Here is a 21,698-nt window from a genome sequence, read left to right as displayed (position 1 = left end):
GTACAGTGTAGGTTGGCGTTCCCGTTCTTTCTTTTCTCGCCGCTCCATAGGGCCCAACACATAAATTCTTAACGGGCTCAAATGGTTTGTGGTTTGATATTTTGGTTTCTGAATCAACTCACAGAGCAGAGTAGAAGTAACACAAGAAACAATGGGATAAGAGAAAGAAACCACCACGAAGCATAAAACGATGATCGACAGAGACACCCGTAGTGACAATTATGATCCCCTGGCTTTTAATGCTCAGTGAAGCGAAATGTATGAAGTTGGTATAATTTTTTTATTTGATTGTGTTGGTAGAGGTTGTGGAGCATTAAAACAATCGTATTCCAAGTGAGAAGGTTTACCGTAACACGGGAATCAATCAATAAGGATCTTTTACAACGATCTTACCCGAGTTATGCGGCTTCCGGCAATGATTTTTGAACAATCCTGAGGTCGTGTGCCAGATGTGGTTAGACTGATCCAGAGACAATGGTTTTAAAGGTTTTGGAAACAATATTGTTAGTGAGTAGTTAGGCAAGTCCGCAAGACTTGCCTAATTTGGATTGGATTACAAAGAAATGCGATCGCTTTAACAGCATGGGATGAAACTATTTTATGCTCAATCCACCGGTAAAGTTCTGAGACCGACAATTAGGGATACACCATGAATGTTTATAGAACCATGCCTATCTTCAATCATTCCAACTCCCCAACGCGCTCGTTTTTAATAAACAAAGATCAAGATGCTCGACGCTCGGCGATAGACATTTTCGTGGTGTGTTAAAATTCCGTAAGCGAACTGAAGGAAAGAAAACTCCCATTTGGGGCCAAAAACGTAATGACGGCGTTTTTGAAAGCAACTCACGACGCTGAAAAGTTTGCCGTCTTATCCGTCCGCGGCGACGGTTCATTGGGTAACGTGTTTTTCAGCTGCTGATGCAAAAACGTGTGTTCACAGCCACTCACACATACACGCGCACACGTGGTGTGATTATTACGCACTACCGTCGCCGTCGCCGCCGCCGTCAACTTGGCGGCCATTGGTGGTCATTCGCCTTTTTTAAGCTCATCGCAGTTGTCATCAGCAGTACACGGCGGCGCAACGCGGTTTAAATTATTAGCAAAGAGAGTGGCCACTAATATGGCCACCGCCGCCGTCAGCATCATGCGCCACCGATAGCTGTGGTCCCCGGGGGGCCGAGAAGACGTGCGTGTTAAGATCGATTTGGTATGGGTTTTTGTTCCTTTTTTTTACGCCACGCGTGTATTGGCCATTTCGACATGGTGTGTGGATGAATTGCGTGGAAATGTCGCAAAAAAACCAGAAAGTCCACAGACGGTTAACTGACAGTGACAGAGGAGCTGTATGTGAGAGTGTGTGCACTTACATCAGTCATACAAACGTTAACTGAAAGTTAATCGGTCAAGGAGCGGTCATAAATTGCCGCCCATTAATGAGCGTAAGAAAACAAATTAAGATAAAAACCAAGCGACGTTGATGAAGGGGCCCTAACAACTGCAACGTACGACGATTCTGTTGGTGGGAACTCTCTGGGAACCGCAATGGTCGATTGACAATTGGTACAGGACGTCGCGCCATTTTTGGTGATGTTTATCGGCATCGCTTGTTTGTTAACCGTATTATGCACCTTGCCACAAGTGGCCAGATAAACAGAATGTTAGCATCGCTTCCAGCCCATCGATCAGTTCGCTAACGATAGTAGTAAAATGGCTACGTTGAGTGATAACTTTCATTTTGTTCGATTTTTGCGGTCTTCATCTGTGTTTCACTCCAATATCAGGTCTAACCCTATGAAAGAAGACTTGTAAACAAATGGCTTTAACTGTCAGTTTGCTCCTGCTAGTTATATTTTTTTCGCAACACAAAACTGAAGAAAAATGCTACAAAATCGCATCAAATGCTTGTCGAGGCTAGCTATTGAAAGATTGCAGTACTTTAAACGGTTAAAAAATGTAAAAATTGCGCTTTTGACATAAGAAGCTGTCGGAGGACTTCAAAAAAGGACTTTCAGATGGGATCAGAAATGTGTGGTGTATCACAAGCTCCCAAAACCTGGTGATACCGTTAATTCTCCTAAGTACGATATATCATGTGACGCATTCATGTGAGCCGCGAGAAAGGTATTGCCTATATAAACCCTCCATATTGTACGCATTGGAGAACTGTTCCACAGTAGAACTTTCGATTGATTCGGTGATTTCCATGAATAGTTTTCTATACTGTGTAGTTTTTAGTCATCGTGTTCACTGAGATGGTAGTTTTAAAATTGTCTTCCTTCTCCTAACACTAAACAGGGAAGGCCCTTCCGTGTGGCCGTCCCACAGACCTTTTCCAAAATAAATCCCGCTGGGTCAGCGTTCTAAATCTTACCACCCGACTGATTCTCGGTTCAAGGCGGTCGCGTCGACGAACACCATCGGGTTACGGTCGTCGACAGTTGACATGTACGTTTCCTTTTTAATTGCCTCTACAAAGAACGGCCGACCGGGAGGAGCAGAGTATTTTGGTACGCGCCAAGTCAGCATCGGGTTACGGTCTTGCGATGCGCACCAAAGCGCCAGGCTCTGTCTTGCGTCATTCTGGGGTCTACGGGGTTCCCAAACTCTCGCATCCTGCGCCCTGCGGCATGGTGTCAATCGTCAAAACCGCTGGCCGCGCTGGCTGGCTGGTACACTTTCGACCTCCTCCTAGAAATGTGACTCCTGTTATGGTTCGCTGCTGGCTTCATTTTCCAGCATCCGCTTGTCTCGGTTCAGTCGGTTGACACCGTTCGCGGTTTCATAAAATTGTGTTCCCAGATTTTCGGTTCACCAGATTTTTGGGCTAAAATATGTCTTAGGTTTCGTTCGTCAGGCAGTCCTCGAATCCGTGAACCGCTGCTTCTATGGCCTCACCGGCCGGAAGCGGACACTTGTGGTGGCCACAGACCGCTCTCCGATCTCCGCCGATCGGTTCTTCGCTGTCCGTGTGTAGGCAGTCGGTTTTTCGAAATCTGATCGTGTTTATGGCGAAACGTGTGTGTTTTTATGACATGGTTCTTTCATCTCTCATTCAGTCGCTGCTATTGGGTGGTTCTGGACGCACCGGAATACTGTGAGATTATCGGCCATTCCACGAATTCGGACTGCTCTTACAGAAGAACCCTTCTTTGCGGGGACGGAAAGAATTTCTCTTGCCGCTGTATTGGTGCTATGTTTATGCTGAAAGCATCGGTATGCGTGCCGGCGGTCAGTGCTTCTTTTCTCCCGTGCTGGAACTGGCTGCCACCATCGCCAGGGCTTGATTGTTTTCATCAATTTCTGTTCTCGATAATTTGGTATTCCAGTTACGCCGCATCTCCATGCTGTTCTCTTTGCGGCCAGTTACGAGTAACTTTTTCTCTGTTTTTCCTTCGCAGCTATCTCGCTCTCGGTCTTCTTCCACGCTCCGGGACCCGGGGATCCGCAAACAGGCCTTAAATGCTAGAAAGACTGTCCGTCATTGCAAACTCGCCGAAGCGGAGTATTGATGGTGAGATGACGCGAAGAAAAGTTGCGGCTCGACGATTTCGTACGCAGGGTCGTCGTCGCGCTTCTCCCTAGGGCTGGGCGTCGAAAAACAAGAAAAAGAGTTAATCTGGCTGAGGCGAAGTAGTGACGGCGGGGAACATACAGTCGAAATTGCGTCGTAGCGAGTAAACCGAGCCTCAAAGTTATTGCGCCGCGGTGAGTAGAACATGTAAACATGGGTTTGGATATAGAGGGTGTGTGTTTTTTCCCCGAACGAACTGGAAGGTTTTCGCACATGGCGATTTTACAAATAATTTCAGCTGGAAACAAAACATGTTTGACGAAGAAATGTTTTTTGTTTACTTCTTGCACGAATTCCTTCCAAGGAAACTGAACTTTCTTGATATTATATTGCTTCGACAGTAAATCGTGTTTACACAAAAAATCCAACCAACAAAAATGGGACTATCTTTGATCTGATTACATAGATTCTTCATGAGAGACTCACTTGTTTTATCAGATTTTTTTCTTGTACATTACTCACAACTTATCAATATCTTCTTATTAAAGTGGAGCTATTAACCCCGAGAGCTACTAGTCTTCAAACAACGAAAGTTAAAGCTTTTATGACTTCATTCTTTCGTTCGTTTGCGATACGAATGCCTACATGTGATGGGTTCATCAATCACGATGGCAGTTTATGAACATCCTGTCAATTTATTATCGACGAAACATCGCTCCGATCGCTCGTGCAGGCGATGAAGGATGTCGAAAATGGAGTAAGAATTTTTGGAAGTTGTGGAGAATGTTCGTAACTTACTTATGCGTTGAGAATCGGACTGTTTTCAAAAATAATGTTCATTGTTTATAACATTGAAATGAATAATTCTGTTGTATTCAAATTATTCAAAATGCTATCGTTTGCTATACATATCTCCTATCTCTCTGCTTAAATCGTGGATTCCCAGAGGAATGAATTTTACGTCTCTTTAAGTAAACTGATTAGTCGTCCAATTTCGACTTTGATCGATCTTATATCTTATACGATCTTATATGTAAGAGACAACTTACATACATCGAATACATCGTAGCTGAACTCGAAGACATCGCCGTCGAACATATTTCGAACTGTCTTAGCACAATCTATAGACAGATGCTGAACCAAGCTGTTGAACTGAAATTAGACTGAATTCGACTGAAAATGTGCGAGATACAAAATGTCAATAAAACACTGGTAAATAATGCCAATGCATGCAGAATGCCGCAAACGTAAGGAATAAGGTATCATTTACTGGGTTAAAAAGATAATTATTAACGCAGATCAGAGGTCTTTTATTGGTTCTATGCTCTTATTTGACGCTAGTCTCTGTACTTGAGCGTTCAAAACATTTATATTCGTCTAATACGTCCTTGATACGCCTTTCGCGGCTTGCAAGGGTAATTTCAGCTGCTCCAACTGCCTCACGTTGTGCGACGTAAATTCGTTAAACTCGAGGATATTAGAGAACGTCCCGATTAAGGCGGGGCCCCATCACATCATCATGACACAGCTCTTGTACCGGGTCTACTCAGGGGGGGCCGTCCGTTGCAAAGTGATCTTCATCAGCATACTGAGTTGCAGTTCATTGCGGCCACACCAGTCTTGCTTCAATGTAACTAACTATGCTCCTCAGTGCAGCCAATTTTTAACAAAGAAGCAACATGTTTGGCATGACCGTTGGCGCAGGCAGCATGTAACTTTATCGGCGCTCTGTGGTGGCAGGAAATTGTGGTAATCGAACGCAACGAATCCATTAGTCAGTAGGGGCTTCGCCTACTGTCTGTGCTGAAGATCTCTCCCGGGGGGCCGCCGGGACTCCGAGCTCCGAGCGCATTTTCTTCCGCTACTACCCCCGGAGCGCTAGATTTCCCGGCGACAACCGCCCAGGAACCGCGCGAACTGGATTACTGCTAAATTGCAACCCCGATTCTTTGCCACATTTACCGTTTTCTCGCCATACTTTCGAATGGGAGCGCGCTTGCGGTGTCGGCACGCCGCGAACTCGAAGAGACCGAAGGTTTCTTTCTTGACTTCTCCGCGGCACCGGGGACGTCGTCGTCGTCGTCGTCGTCGTCGTCGTCGTCGTCGTCGGAAAATCGATGTCATTAATCTTGTCGTCAAAGGCCGGCCCGGTTCCCGGTGGGCGTAAGGGCGCTTCCGACTCCGCTCGATTCGCCGGCAGGGCGGCACCAATAAATGATCGAGATGCAACCCCGTGCGTCTGGGCGCCGCAACGCCGCGCTGAGGTTTCTGGATAGTATTTCGACCAAAACATACCATTTTTACCGGCACCACTCGCGTCCGCTTGTTCCATTTCAAATGGACTGCATCCGGGCGGAGGACGGCCGGTTGCAACAAAACGAGTTTTGTGAATAATGAATAATTGAACCGCTCGGCTCTCGATAAGTGCATTAAGATTAGATGGAGATACGGCAGCGACGACGACAACGCAACAAGCCCCGTTAATGCGAGTGTGGTACATGGCGCCCCCCGTTTGCATGTGGGCTTCTCGATAGGCCAGCATCTCTTGCAAGCCTGTTTCCTGTTTCCTTTCGATACCCCTTTCGAATATCTCTCCCCACGGAATGACTTGATCGTGCGCAGGATAACCCCCAGGCACAAAGCCGAATCCAAGATCGATGAGCTAGCTTCTCCGGAACAAAAAAAATCGCACTCCTTTCTTGTAGTCCAAAATTAAATAAACAAACTGATTAGCGACGACTACTGAATGTTGTTGTCTACGTCGATGGTTGAGAATTGAACTTTGAATGAAGGATGCGCCAGATAGTATTAATTCAATTAGCGTTTGTTAGAATAATTATTTGTTGGTCGAGGCCAGAGTGCCAGTGACGAGCAGTGTTTGATTTAGGAATGGGACCTCAGTCAATAGAAGAGGGTGAATGTTGTCATTTTTTACTCCAAAACACTCATTCAGCATGGTGATAGCGACAAAATTGTGTCAAGTCAGCATTTCCCCCGTTAAAGAACCTTCAAGACAGCGTCAACCTCAGTAATGTATGTTGGGATCGTATGTTGATCTGTGGGATCATACAGCCCTTTTTTTATCCGACTACAACCGATGAGCGGTCTTGGCTTGCATAATGTTAATCTCTGTTGCTTTCTGTAACGGTGTGTTTTACGGACGGAGTTATTGACTGTCACGCCGGTGCCGGGAATCGAACCCATGACCAGCTGCGTGATAAAAACGAGCGTTTGCCGACCTGCTCTTTCAACGGGAGTCATACGGTTAATTCCAACTAATTTTTCAGACTGCGATAGCCAAGCCAACACAATTTGCACTCATCAATTACATTAAATCGCACCCAGGATTTATTATTCGATGTAAAGAGCACCGAAGTTCCATAACAAAAACTCTACACACAACATCACAACATCGTCCGACCCCATGTAAACCTTGAATTTTTTGGAAAATGTCTTAATAATATGATCCATTGGGAGCCATCACGCTGTTTAATTTACAAATAATTCAAACAAGAATTAGTAACTTTTCCTCCGTTTGGCGACGCCTTCGATTGTGTGTGAGGCGGATCCTTTCCGACCTTCCGCTAGATCTATAAAACATTTACAGCCAAAGCTGCTTAGGATGGAAGCTTTAGTGTGGATTTTGCACACGGCCAAATCTACAAGTTACTTAAAGATCTTTAAATTCTTGCATCTCATATCCTTCGTAACGTCGAAGTACCCCGAATGCTATAGCAAAAGGTTTTTTCAATGTTATCCCATTCTGCACCGCAGTCTTTTGCTTTGTAACTTCGCTTCGTGTGGTTCGTTTATGAGTCGTATAAAAGAAGATTATTACTTCTTCGCTTCGGCGCATGTTGGTGTGCACAGAGGAACTGCAGATATACAGCGGACAGATGAAAGTAATGCAAGATCGCAGCGCAACACCCGTTCAAGACTTGATGTGCAACTGCGGCGTGAATGCAGAATGGCCGCAGTCGACAAAACGTCAATAACGAAACCATTTCTACATTTCTCATGGTAGTACTGGTGGTGTAGGTGGTCTGCTTTGACGTACCTCACGCGGTCATGCGGATTTCCGATAGGAAAAAATGCGATAGTTGAGTCCGTAAGCAGAATGAACGAACTGCTTCAGCGCCATTTAAATGGTAGTAAACATGAGGTCTTGACAGAAACTAGTTTAGTCGTGTTGGCACGTTACCGTGTTCAGGAAATTAGACAAGGAGACCGAACATGGACGAGGCCTGATTATTGCCTACAGAAGTATTTACTCATGTAGGATGAAAGATTCAAATGTAGAACTGCAGGATTGAGGTTTCGCAAGCCACATTTTTTTTAATGCTGCATTTTACCGTTTAACCATGCAATACTTTAGCAATACTTTTGCAAACAATGATCTGTCGGGATGGATAAATCGGCTGTGTAAAACCACTTCTTTATGCCATCAAGGTCAATTTTGGAGCAATGAATTGCATTAGAATAGAAAAATAGAAATCACCGGAACGCACCTGAGCTATGTTATACTAGTTTATGTTGACACATGGAAACACCTTATGTTTCCTAGTCTAGTACGATAACTGGATCGGAACAAATGTTACTGAATGGAACATGCTGAATAGAAACAAGCTGTTTGTTTATTGTCAAACAACTGCTATTTTCTAATATTTCCTATCTCCCTTGGTTGGTCCAAATCGTGTAGAAAAGGCAATACGCTCCTAACACCGAATCGCACTGATTGATTTCAATTCTAGACTGGTGCTGTGCCCCTACTTGGCCAATTTCCTTCGCGTTCGGTACGTAGGTGGTGGGTTAGCAAAGAGCTCAAAACGCCTTCGCCAAAGCCCCATAACTGGAAGCGATGATAGGAACTGTTGTACATGCCCTCCGAAGCTGCCAACCTCCGAACCGGTAATCGCCGACAATTGGATAGGTGAATGCAATTCCGTGAGTGCACGACAATGCTTCCCCCCATTGTCGGGGAACGTGCGTCGTGCGCTTCAGTTTCGTGCCGTGCACACCTTTCGTGCTGTCTTTCGCTTCCTGCTTATCAGTCTGCCCGACGCGAGACACGGCCGTCAAGAGGTTGTGATAGGGCCTGGTTCCAGTGGCACGAGTCTCGAGAACTGTGGAAGACGCTAGAAACCTTGCTGGCACACGGTGCTCCCAATTCTTGACACATGAAACATGGTTTTCCAATATGTGCTGGGCGCGAGGCGCACCAAAGCCGATCGCCGTAATAGCGAGTGGCTTAATTTCTGTGCATGGCAAAACATTCTCAACACTCCCAAGGATAAACGAGTTGCTTCGCCTTGAACGAAGAAAAACAGTCGAACGCGCAGACAAAGGCGACCAAGAGCCGAGGCGAGTGGTAGCCGAGCCCGTTCGACTTAACGGTATTCGACACAGGTTATTCATAGTTTGGTTCCGCGAATTGGTGCCGCCAGAAAAATGAACTTGGCTTAAATATTGATCTCACGATCGACGTTTACAGGGCAGCCAGCTGATTCCAGCACTCATATTTCAGAGCTGAACATTATAAAGCGTTCGAAACGGGTAACGATGGTGTCGTTTCCACTTGGAACAGAAGCATCTGCGTAAATAGGATAAGCTAGGTGCCCGGTACACCCTTAGATGGCCCTGGTATGACTAAAATATTGACTGCCAATGGTGAAGATGGTCCATATTTGTTGGCCAATTTTACTGGATCTAATTCAGGAAAATTGTAATTTGAATGCTAAGACTGAAATTTCCTGCCGAATAAGATATCTTGGAAGTTGCTCAACAATGTTACAAATGTTGAACTTAAACGAGTCTCCTACCTCCTGTTGACAAGGTAGTTTCTTTCCTGGGCTATGGTTTACAAAAAATCAGGTTCATCTTCGGCCCAAAAGATAAATCCTTCACCGTTCATCTGTTCCCGGCCAAAGCAAATTGCATTCTGTGGCAAGCGGCCGTAGCTGTCACTCCTTTCGATTGCATTGATTGTGCATTTGTGGCCCCACTTGGCTGGCATTCGGCGAGCATTTTGCTTTCGTTCGAAAAAGTCACAAAAGTTGCAAAGTGATAAGCGTTTGTGTGAAAGGCCAACAATAACAGTGTGTGACGCTGGTGCATGCATGCTTTGCATGCACGAAAGGCCATCACACAGTAAATCTCGTCGTGCGTCGTCATCTATTTGTAAAATGGTGCCAGTTTCGGGGTGGCGTCCTTACACGCATGGCCACAAGAAAGTTGTGTACCAACATGTGCGCCACCCATTGCTTCGGAAAACATTCTCCGTTTGTTGGTCTCCACTAAGGCCACCGAAGTTTTCCGGATCTACGGTTGGGCTGAGGTTTTGACTGTATAGATCTCGATAAAGTATCAACCAACATCAGAAAGCCATTTAATACACGAAGTAAACAAATAATATAGATTGAGACATATGCAATGTGCTAAGTACAACAAGCTAAATATAGTAGATTATAATAATTAGTTTATAATTTCTTTGGACTAAAAAACCTGCAAGCTACGGCAATCTTCCGAAACTAGTTCAAATTGTGGTTTTCTTCGCCATTTTTTGTTTTACATTTGGCTTGCTTAATGGCTTCGGAAAGATTACTAATTCATATAGTATATGCAAATAATAAATTATTTGTACATTCCTCAAAACATTGGTTCCAGAAGTTACAGAGATCGTTTGCGTTTGTCTCAATAATCTCTTTGATTTCTTGTTTCGAATTCTCACTCGAAGATCGACGAAGATTTCAAACCACTTGGAAATGGTTCGTCCCTACAACAATATGGCAACCAGATTGTGAGCTCCTTCCATGTGGTGATCGTTTCCGTTTTACTCGCCTCAGAACAGAGCCTCTCTCTATCGCCTAGTGCGTTTATTGAACTCGGCCAGCCAGAGCTCCTTTCAGGCGGCGATGTGCTGGACAAAGTGAAAGAGGTTTCGCCCCAGTTGAAGCTTTCTAACGATAGTCGCGATTTTCGACGAGCTGTGCGCTACAGACCGGTTGGCTACAGAGCATACGGAGGAGAGCATAGGCGCATGCGATAGAGAGGTTGGTTTGTGGTTGTATGCAAACTGTGCCTGTGTTGACTGTGGGAGCCCAGCCCCCCGGGAGGAGCACACTCTGCCAAACCCTCTTCACCATGAACCCCGATGGCTAAATCGCGCTCGGCTAAATGCGCGACGCCAGCCATTAGTTTGCCAGCTTTTGGCGAGGTTAATGTATTCCTATCGCGCGCTTCGTTTGCATTTACAATCACCACCGACAGATCGACTTTAGAGCATCGGGAACAATAGAAGGGAAGGGCAAAGAGCGGTGCTGACGGGGTGGTGTGCCGTGCTGGCTGCGATTGCTCAAAAACACTAGTTCGCGGTGTTTAAGCTCCACCGGCTCAGGGGCGCTGTTGCCGCGGCGTTCACTCCGGCGTTTTTTTTGCTTTGTCTGGATGTGCGAAAATAATCATTTCTGAGAGATTAAATGGCATTGTTTATAGTTTTCTGTATGCTCTTTTTTCATGGTCTGTTTAAAAAAGCGTTTGTGTTATATGGCTATTTTTCGAAATGTTGTATTTGGTTTACGGTTAATCCAAACGTGGGGGGTGACTGGGTAACTGCGAGCCGATAAAGAGCACCAATGGTCTTGAATGACCGGTCTTTTATCAACCAACACATGTTGATTCCCCAAATCATGATGCCGATGAAATTTGTTGGTTTCAGTTTAATGCAGCACATGTGCGCTTGTTGCCTAGCGAAGTTATGGTTTCCTATTACAAATATATTTAGCACGACTGTAATGTATGTTATGTAATGTGACATTATATTTTCTTTCGTATTACAGTCAAATTATCACATAAAATATGAAATTATCGGTGCAATATTCGTTCATGTTTAGTTGAGCATTCTTCGTCGCGTTTCGGGGAAACTTCAACTAGTCTGCTATATAAAATTATTTTAAAATCTTTTTTAACGTACTTTAAGGATACTGATCGATACTGAACTAATCGGTCCAGGTTTTGTTTTTTTTGTTAAACAGATATATGCAAAGTTCGGGTCGGCATGTCGCAACAATCTTATCCAACATTGTCAACTCTTTTGAATAAACGGGGACTGCCTATTGCTGGCTTAGTTTGTATGCCAGCTTCACTTTGTGACGGCACACAGTGCCCATGTTTGTGCACCGCCGTGCTTGCAACGCATTGCCAATAGTGGGGCAAGTTTGTTGCTCGTTAAGGTCAGTACCTTAGAAAGGCCCCTCCACAGCGACACCGACCAAGAGGAGGCAGCAAGGATGAGCGCGAGGTAGCAGTTTCAAAATGGTCGATTCTTGAAGTTTTGGCGTTAACCGCTCGGGGGCTTATGGCTTGGTTTCACCAACAACAAACAAGCTGCGGATTAGAATGCTCGCAGGCGCATAGAAGATTTTACCATAGCGCAAAGATTTGCAAGTCTAACGTCGTCGTGGCCATCGCGCGTTGCCGTGTGTGAATGATTGCGAGATGCAATTGAAATGAATAAATTCAATCCCCCCATTTTCATAATGCTCCGGCTGGCGTTGTTGGTGACGAACATGAATATACGAACCCAGCTCAACCGCGACAGTGCGCCAGTGTGAAGCAATATTTTATTCATACAACGAGCGGTGGTGTCGAGTTGTTGACCGGTCAGTACGCACCGATTCAGCTGACCATCTGGCGGAGGATTGATTGACATCGTGGAGAATGTAAATCTACGAAAGTTGTCTGTTTCAAATTGCGGTGCATTCACAAAAAGGCAAGAAGAAAGGGAGACTCCTCCGTTTCACCCCCATTTGTCAAACTCTGTGTGCAATGATTTTGAATAATTTTGCGTCGTTACGCGGGATCGACGTTGACGTGTTGGTCAGCGGAACAATGATGCTACGACTTTGCTGAGACGAGTTTATGGAAACCTGAGAAAGGTGTTGACGCTTGACTTTGTTTTGACCAAAGATAAATCTTTGTCTTTAGAGAGTGTTTAACTCATGCTTGCTGCTACGATCATGATACTGATTCTCACTAATGTTATTGGTCAAATCCCGTTTGAAAATCCTAATGCTCATGATTGACGCTCTGGAGCAACAAAGTATTCGCAAGTGAATGAAGTGAACATGACCCACGGCGAATATATGCACGGCGGAAAGTGACGCAACGAGGATCTTATCAGACCCATCTGAATTGCCAATCTCATTCATGATGTGGACATTGGACAGTGCCCTTTGGCTGTTGCAAAAATTGCGGTGCACAAAGAGAATTTCCATTTCCAACCCGCCAATCCTGTCGGGAAGGGTTTGTCTTAAATAGGACGAAAGTGGAATGAAATGCATAACAACTCCGTCCGTACCAGCCAGATCAGCAGTTCGGTTGATCAGACTCTGATGGCTGATTAGAGTCGCAGAGAAAGAGAGATAATACGAGATTAAGCTTGTTAATGGCAAGCAATAAATACGTCTCTTGGCGTCTACGAACCAATATAAATTAGTAGTAACATTGCTCAGAATTAAGTTACTTTATATGATGATGTTGACATTGATGATGATAATAACAACAATGGTTATTAGTATTGCTATTTGACAAACGTAGAAACTACCCGCCCGAAAGTCAAAGAAATGTGTGGAAATTCCCGTGAGAAGATTCTTCACTCAACTTCACTCTCATTACTATTACTATTTACAAGCTGGGTATAACCGGGAGAATCAACTAACTTTTATCTTTTTAAAACGATACAAAGTTTTGGAACGTTTCCTGCAAAATCAGTGAAAGACTGTGAATAAATCGACTTTATATTCTAGCATCGGAAGAGTTCATAAATCGTTTTGGTTTCGATTCAAAACGATTTCGAAAAGGAAAGTCGATACGCTGCCGGGTTAACGTGGCCCAGTGGTTCTCTGGGTGCTGATTGTAGAATAGTTTCTTTTAAGCAGTAGCCACTTTTGGCGGGCCGATTGGATGCAGTAATCGAAATGTAACGTCGAATGCATTACCGGCTTCTCGTAGGTGGTTGTCCGAGTTGCGAAGTTGAAGGTGAAACGTGTAGCCACGGTAGAAAGCGAACGGATGACTGGATCCGTTCTACTCCAACATTCCGTTTCTTCGGTCATGGGCCCGGTTTGTTGAACCCTAGAAATCGCGCCAGCCAACACCGTAGCGAACCGCGATCGATTTTACTGCTGTCTACTATGCATTGCCAGTGGTCTAATGTCGTGAGCCGGCGAGTAGCGATGCGAAAAGACAACCCGGCCCTAATCACCGTACGGATGCGGTCCTGGTGGAGCTAGAGCTGCACGGCAGACAAGCATTAGTGTCATATTTCGTGGGTCAACCGGCATGAGAACGATCGATATCGTCAGGGGTCCACACACCATTGTCGGCTATTATTGATCTCCCTTGGCCGCGGCCCTTGAGGTGCTGCAGTGAAACGTGAGATCGAGGTGGCCATGTGGCTTTTTGCCGTGTCGTCGGCCTAGTCGTGACCGGTTGCGGTGCTGTCTGCGCCCGGTTTACTACCCACCCACTTTGTTGTGATTCGCGCGCATTATTCCTAGCATAGCTTTTTCGGTAGCACTGCGCTCGGTAACAGCTTAAGTATTTTGAGAGGCTTGCAAGGTACCGATCGCTACTACGGATTCATTACCCCTGAGCTCCGCCTCCGATAATGAGGCTCACGTGCTTGCGGCACGCGATAAGGAAGCCAGATTTGGCTCCAGAGTTTGGAAGGTGCTAGAAAGTTGAAAAGAAAATAACTGGGCGAGGTCTAAAGATAGCTATGCCACGTTGAAAGTGAAGCGTGATTGGGACGTGCAATTTTAAATGGACACATAATTTACATCACATTACGCAACGCAGTCCGCAGTGGGCACTTTTTTTTGGCATGTTACTAATTTCGTTAGATTTTGAATGCATCTTCACAAGTTTAGATTGACAAGTTGATCAGTGTTTACATTCGATCATCCTTTTCCAAACGCCTTTTTATAGTTTTGGACACCGAAAAGTCTTGGTTATATCAACAAACATTATGATGATGGTTGAATATGACATGAATAAGATACACGAAAGATTGAAACATTTACTGGGCTGTTCATTAAATTCGGAGCCTAAGGGCGCTGCTACGAGCCTAATTATTTGTTTGTTATTTATATTTGTACACTCTTTGTATGAGGTTTATGTGAAGTTTCATTTCGGTCACTTCATTTTTTTTGTAGGGCTTGTAACCTTTAATGTCGACGTATCATAGTATTTTTTACAACGAAAAAAATCAAGTATCGAATGCAGCGAATGAGTTTTTATTTTTGGAAGGTTTAAAACCAAAGGACATTTGGGAACGAATGTTGAATGTCTATAAGGATTCTTCACCTTCAATTAGTACATTAAAAGAGGGGTATCTGAGTATAAACGTCCTTGTACTAGCATTCAAGACGATTCACGTTAAAAACGTCAAAAACCGACACCGGAAATAGTAGAAAAAACGGGATCATCAACGGGATGTTTAGAATATTAGTAATTAAATATTAATTATTATTAATTAATAATAATTTGGAATAATATTAGAATTTTGTCAGCGGATTACTTGCAAACTGATAAAACAGTAAATTTTGATTAGTGTTGTAACTTTTTAGACCAACTGAAAGAAGTGAAAAGAAAGAAATTTGTGAAAAAGACTCGGTTTAAAGAATGAAAACATCTTTTTTCATCAGTGCAATGCACGCTGTCAGAAAAGCATTTTGAAAATGGCAAAAATCCATCAAATGAAGACGTCATAACAGCTGTAGAAGCGTATTTTGAGGTCCTTCCAGATTATCACTTCAGGGATGGAGTTTATAAATTGGAGTCTCCTTGGAACAAGTGTTCAGGAAAGCCATACCGTATAGTGTAGCGTATTTCAAACAATAAAAATGTGTTTTTCTTATCGATGCTTCGAATTTAATGAACAACCCAGTATTTTGCTGCTTTTGTTGGAAGAATTGCAACAGCCCTGTTCTCTGAGCTGTTTGTGACGTGCAAGCCCAGCCAACTGGATGGCTGTCCAAGAAGTAGACTTTGGTTCATTACCCAGACTCCGGGTGGCGGGAGAGTGGTCGTCACCGGCGGGATCCACGCACCGCTGGCGATGCATTGTGTGTCAACGACAAGCGCAACCGTGCGCGGCACACGTGCGTGAATCAACTTGATGCTCCGGAACGGCGGTGTTCCGTGGTGGTGAGGGTGGTGGTCTGGGGCACGGATAGGTGTGCAATATGGGCCGCGCTTTCCTGCGCCGCCACCGGGGCCTTTGTTCGATCTGAATCAGCGCATCACTAATCCAATGACTATACACCGGCTCTTTGTGAAGAATCGGAAGCAGGGTGAGGGCAGCGGGGGGAGGCTGCAAGTGGCCAGCACCCACACCCACCCCGATCGCGTTGGGGCGATCTTATCCCAATGAGTAATGTTTTCCCCACGTGTTTCGTCATTGTTTCGTTTCTTTGTGTACTTTGATTGAGTTTACGTGCTTTTATTGCTGCCCTCAAAAAGCGCTCGATCTTCGAAATAGACGCACATTGGCGGCCACCTAAACTTTCCCCCGAACCGTCGCCCCACGAGGGAGGGAAGGTGCGGGGGGACGATAGCATCATCCACCCCTCGCCTCATCACTACCCATTCCGCGGTGGATCCTCAGCCGCTCATTAGGCTGCACCTATACTTACCTCCATGAAGCGTGTCGTGCATATTTTGCTATTCAAATTTTCATCTGCTCCCCGCCCCGACCGTTCCCCCCAGCCCAAAAAGGGCCGATCTTTCACCACCTACGACGGGGAGAACGAAACCCCCCACCACCCTCGAAACGCACTTTTGCCGGTCAACAACGTGGCGCCGGCGGCCATCTTGCTGCGAGGCTGGCTGTGCAACGGCCCTCTCTGATCTGTTTGCCTTCGGTTTTTGCACCACACACCCTGTGCAATTGTGTTTAAATGAACCGCTTGCTTAACTGGCCGTTGTATCTCTTTTTCTCTCTCGATTAAATTATCCATTTGTCTCGCCCTGGCGTTTCATCAAACGGAAAAATTGCACACGCTGCTGGTTGTTGCAAAGCAACGAGCATAAACAGCTCGACTCATGACAAGGACTGCCGCCGTCGCCGTGTGACATGCCCCGTTGTTCGCTGGTATTTGGAGTACGGTTTATTAGTACTCGGTAGTAGCGCCGGTTAGCACTTAAAGGGATTTTTGAACTCGGTGACACGCTTTCGTGTGACGTCTTCTGCCGCTGCTTCAACATGCTTATCCTCTCTTAGTTGTTTATTGTTATGTTTATAAGTTGAGAAAATTCCTCGACGAACACTCATGCGTCCCTCGGCATTGTTAAATCAAACCTTAGATCGGAGAGCATAAATGGTATTATTTTAGACGTTAGACGTTAGCTAATCGGTTCATGTAACTTGTTTTAGACTCCATGTTTGGTCGTGAAGGGCACTTTCTATCTGAATCGTTTTAATTTATTTTTAAAATCAAGTTTCAACAACAGTCCGTTCCTCTAAAGTAAAAAGAGCAATAGCTTGGGATATATGGGGTTGGGAAAAAAGAAATCCAGTATTTTGGCATGAAATTCGACACTTTATTTAAGATGCTTTCGAAAGTTCAATTTGCGTCAACTGTGTACCGTTTTGTTTTTGGTGCCATTTTGAAGGTAGCTTCATATTGGCTTTTGTAGAAGTCTTGGTCGTTATTGGCCATAAACTCTAGCTATCTATTTTTACAATCTTCGTTTTGGTTTCAATTTCTTACCACCCAGGAAGTTTTGCAAAGCCCGAAAAAGGTAATAATCGTACTATACTTTAGATGCATTAAAACATCCCAACCAAGCTCCCGGAGAGTTTGGCGGCTGGACACACAACACCTCTTCTGTTGCCCAATTCGCTAGCCTCAAACGGTGTTAGTGACAATAGAGATCTAAATTTGGTGTTTGGCCACATGGAAGCAACTCATAATAAACGATTCCTTTCAAGTCCCACCCAGTAAAACCTTCCTGGTCGTGAGTCTCGGTTAGGCCATCGGTTAAGCTGCTCTACCACGCCTAGGCCACGATTGGAGCCACTTCTGCTGAGAAAATAATAGATCTCTTTTATGCCAAACTGTGTTCCCGGTATAAGCAATGACAAATCTCTACTTTTGAAGAGCACATTTGGTCAGTCTTTCCTCTCCGGCTGTGGTTTGACTCTTCGTTTGTCGTTCACAATCGACGTACAAAATAACCACATGCATGTGTAAGAGGTTCGATTGCCATTGCTCTTCTCTGGCGCTAGCGCGGCCCAGCGACCTTTATTTGTTGAAGGCACTCTATCGCAAACTCGAGTGACGTAGGGAAATATTGACGACGATTTAGACGCGTTGCTAGTGGCGCCCATCGACGGCCAGCAATTCATCTACGACGCCGCACGCTGAACAACCTTAAGTTTTCAGACTTCCGTGTTTCCTTCACCGTCTGCTCCCGACGGGCCGAGGAGCAGACGTTGGAACTGGGGGAAGCCTTGTCACAAAAATCGTTACGGATATCCGGGATCATAGTGTTCCGGTTGATACAGGATGTGGCTCTAGGTACTCGCCGTAGTTGAAACTGTGAGCGTACCTACGTCAAAGCGTACGGCAGCAGCGAGTACAAAGGAGCTGTTTGGAGCAGTGACGATAGTGTCCCGATCCGGCGCTTAGACGACCACCTACGCCACGGTTTCTTTTTAATGAATGAAACAGAAAACGTTGATTTACAAGCAGGCAGGTGTTCCGGTGCTCCACATTCATCACTCACAGCAGGGGCAGGAACGTGTGCGATGACGTGCGACCAACGACAGCAGACACGCCTTGAGCGTCTTTTTGCAAGGCGCGTGTAACACTTTGCTAAACTTCTTGGCCACTTCGGGCGCTCCTTTCTCACCTCGCAGCAGCTGTGGACACACCGGCACCGGAGAGACCTGGACCCGGCGCCGTTAGGCAATCTTGCTCGGTCCAGTTGCCCGGAGGCGGCCACACTACTAGGCTGACGTAACGCGGGCAGGCGAGAGAGACCTTTTCCGCTTTCCGCAGTTCGCAGCGTATCTTGATTAGTGGCGTTTGGGGCTCCGTTGCGCGGTGGAAAGTTCGCGGAATCGTTTCGTAAAGTTTTGTTGCCCCGTTTCGTGGGTCGGAAGTTTGTGAATCTGATCGCGTCCGGCACTAGGCGACCGAGTGCTGCTAGGGTTACCGTTAAGAGGTGCCCCATTCGTTTCTTCCGCGTTGTGCACTCTTCCGGTCTGCGAGCTCTTGGAGGACAGACACGCCGTTGACGGGGTTCTGTGGTTCCCGCTTCCGGTTCGTTACGGCAGACGTGAGTTCTGGAGCTGCACAGGTGCGTATACGGTGAACGACATTGGACGGTGTACGCTCGAAGTCGCGCCAAGTACGTGAGTGGGAACGGTTGTCTTCAAGGTTTCCAACAAAGTCGCCACGCTTTCCGTACTCACGCTGGCGCATGTCCCAGGAACTCGTTGCAATGTGAACGTGTGTGGTGCTGTCCTATTGTAGTAACACAACTAATTGCCTTATTTATCGGTGACCTCAGCACTTAACAATAACCTGGACAGATCCTGAAGCGAAACCGTCTCAATAAAATACCATTTCTGATGAGACGCTGAAGTGATCAAGCATACATCCATGTGATAAAATTGTGAAAATAACTGTCAATAACTGTCAAGTAAACGATAAATTTGATGATTTTGAATGCTCTGCTTTCTTTCATGTAAATTTTGCAGTTAGACTGTAACACGTAACTCATTTTTATGAGGCAGCAGCAGGGCGCAAAACATCGATTGTGGCTGCCGCTGTATGGCACGTAGCACCGTCCTGTTGAAATCAAAAGCCGTCCAAGTTTTTAGTTTCAATTTCGCTGAAGAACCCATCTTCCTCCTTCTTCATTTTCGAAGAAAAATGGGCCGATGATGCCGTCAGATCAAAATTCGCACCAAACTGTCAGTCGATTTGGGTGCATTGGCTTCTCTTGCACGGCGTGTGTGTTTTCTGAGTCTCAAATACGACAATTCTGTTTATTAACATAACCACCGAGATGGAAATGAGCTATTAAAATTTCGTAGAGTTTGAATTGAAGACTCACCACTTTGGAGATAAGTTTTTAATATTTCCCAATTTTCTGCAAGCGTCCCATTTCCTAAATGTTAAAGTTTTGACTAGATGTTAATAATTTTCAGAATGACATTTTAAAAGTTAAATAATCCGTAGTTTAAAATCCAAACACTTGATGGACCTCCCCTTAACTATGTCGGGATAGCGATAGTCTACAAGCTACCGCTGCTACTAGCAACTTTTGATTTTTCATTACTTACTACAGGGTGGTCAAATAAGCGTTCCCTTTTTCATTTGGTTATAAACAGCCCAATACTTTTCGATGCTTGAACATTTATTTGACAGGTTGATTCTTCAATTTTTTTATCAGGTTGGGCAAAAAGTAATCGACGTTTTTCACGATAGATGCCTTCAGTGATCGATATCTCGTGAAGTATCGATCATACAGTTTCAAGTTTAAGCTCATTTTAAAGCTGATACTTTACACTTTAAACTGATTTGTGTTTGTTTCATTCGTTTGTGAGTCAAAGGGGTTTAACAATGCAAGAAACCATAGAGAACATTCGGTACATTTTACAATTTTTCTTTGAAAAAGGCGAAAATTCAAGCTAGGTCGCTGAAATTGTGCATGGTGATTATGGTGTCGATACTCTAAAAGCTAGTAACGTGTAATTTTGGTTTGGTTGGGCCGATTCGGTTATTTTTTATGTTAAAGATGCACCTCGCACAGGGAGACCCGCAATCGAAAATGTCGATAAAATCACAGAAATAATCAAAGTTGGTCAGCATTTTAGTAATCAGAGCATTGACCAGGACCCAGAAGATTAACAACAAACAGTTTAGAGCTATTTGCGCAAAGCTGGTTTCACGAAGAAGCTCAATGTTTGCCACGTCAATTGACATTGAAAAACATGCTGGCTCCAATTTCTATCTGCGCAATTTCGGCCAAACGGAATGAAATCGTCGTCCTGCCAAATGCCGTCCAAGTTTTCAACTTCCATTTCGCCGGAGAACCAATCAGCCAAAGTCCGCACCAAAAAGTCACTCGTTGTGGGTGCATTGGCTTCTCTTGCACGATGTGTGGATTTTCCGAACTACAATACTGCTTATCATCATAGCCACAGAGGTTGAAATGTGCTTTTGACGAATGAGTTGACGATCTACTATTTTGGAAATAAATTTTTCATATTTCTCCATCTTCCGCAACCAAAATTGTATTTTATACGTAAATTTGGCGAATCGACCTTTCAAATAAATGTTCAAGCATCGTAAAATGTTAAGCCGTTTACAACCAAATGAAAAAGAAAACGCTTATTCGACCATCCTCTGTATCTGGACTACCATTTGTCTAAATTTTCAATAATATTCTAGCTCTGTTGGCCTGGAATCGATGGAGGGCTTTGTAGTGCGTAGCCTTCTGCAGCGGCACCGAGACCGAGATATTACCTTAATGATCGTTATTGATCTTATTTGCAATTTGTTGCACCTCGACACGGTGCCGAGGTGCTTCGCAGCTACACCATTGTGCTTTTTCAAGGCAAATATTGTTAACCATTGGAAACACAGTGGTGGCTGTGACGGTAGAGTTACTATAAACAGTAGTGTGGCAGCATGAAAAGTGCACAATTTTTCGTGTCGAAGCACCAGCAAGCTTTATTATTGACCATTTACCGACTGAGGCTATATTTAGAAAAATGTTTATATGTCGAATTAAATAGAAAATTCGGAAACAAGTGCCCATCACTGTACGCTGAAGGGCTTGGTGTTCTGGTTGGTTCGATTCGAAATCGGCATATCGAGGACCCCTGGTGCGAATGGTCAATGTCGATTTCGCGGATTGATCGCGCGGCAGAGTGATCGAGAGAGCCCCCCCAGGCGTAGTAATTGAATTATGGAAGCGCGGGAATCGAATTTCTCGTTGCAGCAATTAGGCGATTCGGGCTGGTGTGCGTACACACCAACACCGAAAAGGCTGATGGGCAGAAAGCAAAAGCAAAGCGCACCTTCGCGCACTCCGCGGCGTAGCATATTCACGGTTTTTAGTATCGCGATTACGCGCTGCTCACTCGAAACGGGGCCGGCTG

General features: G+C 44.9%; 1 protein-coding gene across 1 annotated transcript in view; it reads left to right on the top strand.

Annotated features, from left to right (window-relative positions):
• Window positions 1-21,698, top strand: part of LOC131209583 (inositol-pentakisphosphate 2-kinase) — a 72,135-nt gene that overhangs the window by 41,174 nt on the left and 9,263 nt on the right. Inside the window, exon 2 of the mRNA XM_058202680.1 lies at window positions 3,405-3,711. The gene's annotated coding sequence lies outside the window, so the exon portion shown is untranslated. The remainder of the gene's footprint in view (window positions 1-3,404; window positions 3,712-21,698) is intronic.

Source organism: Anopheles bellator, chromosome 2 (genome assembly GCF_943735745.2).
Source record: "Anopheles bellator chromosome 2, idAnoBellAS_SP24_06.2, whole genome shotgun sequence".
Taxonomy (NCBI): Eukaryota; Metazoa; Arthropoda; class Insecta; order Diptera; family Culicidae; genus Anopheles; species Anopheles bellator.
This window is presented reverse-complemented; position numbering and strand designations above follow the sequence as displayed.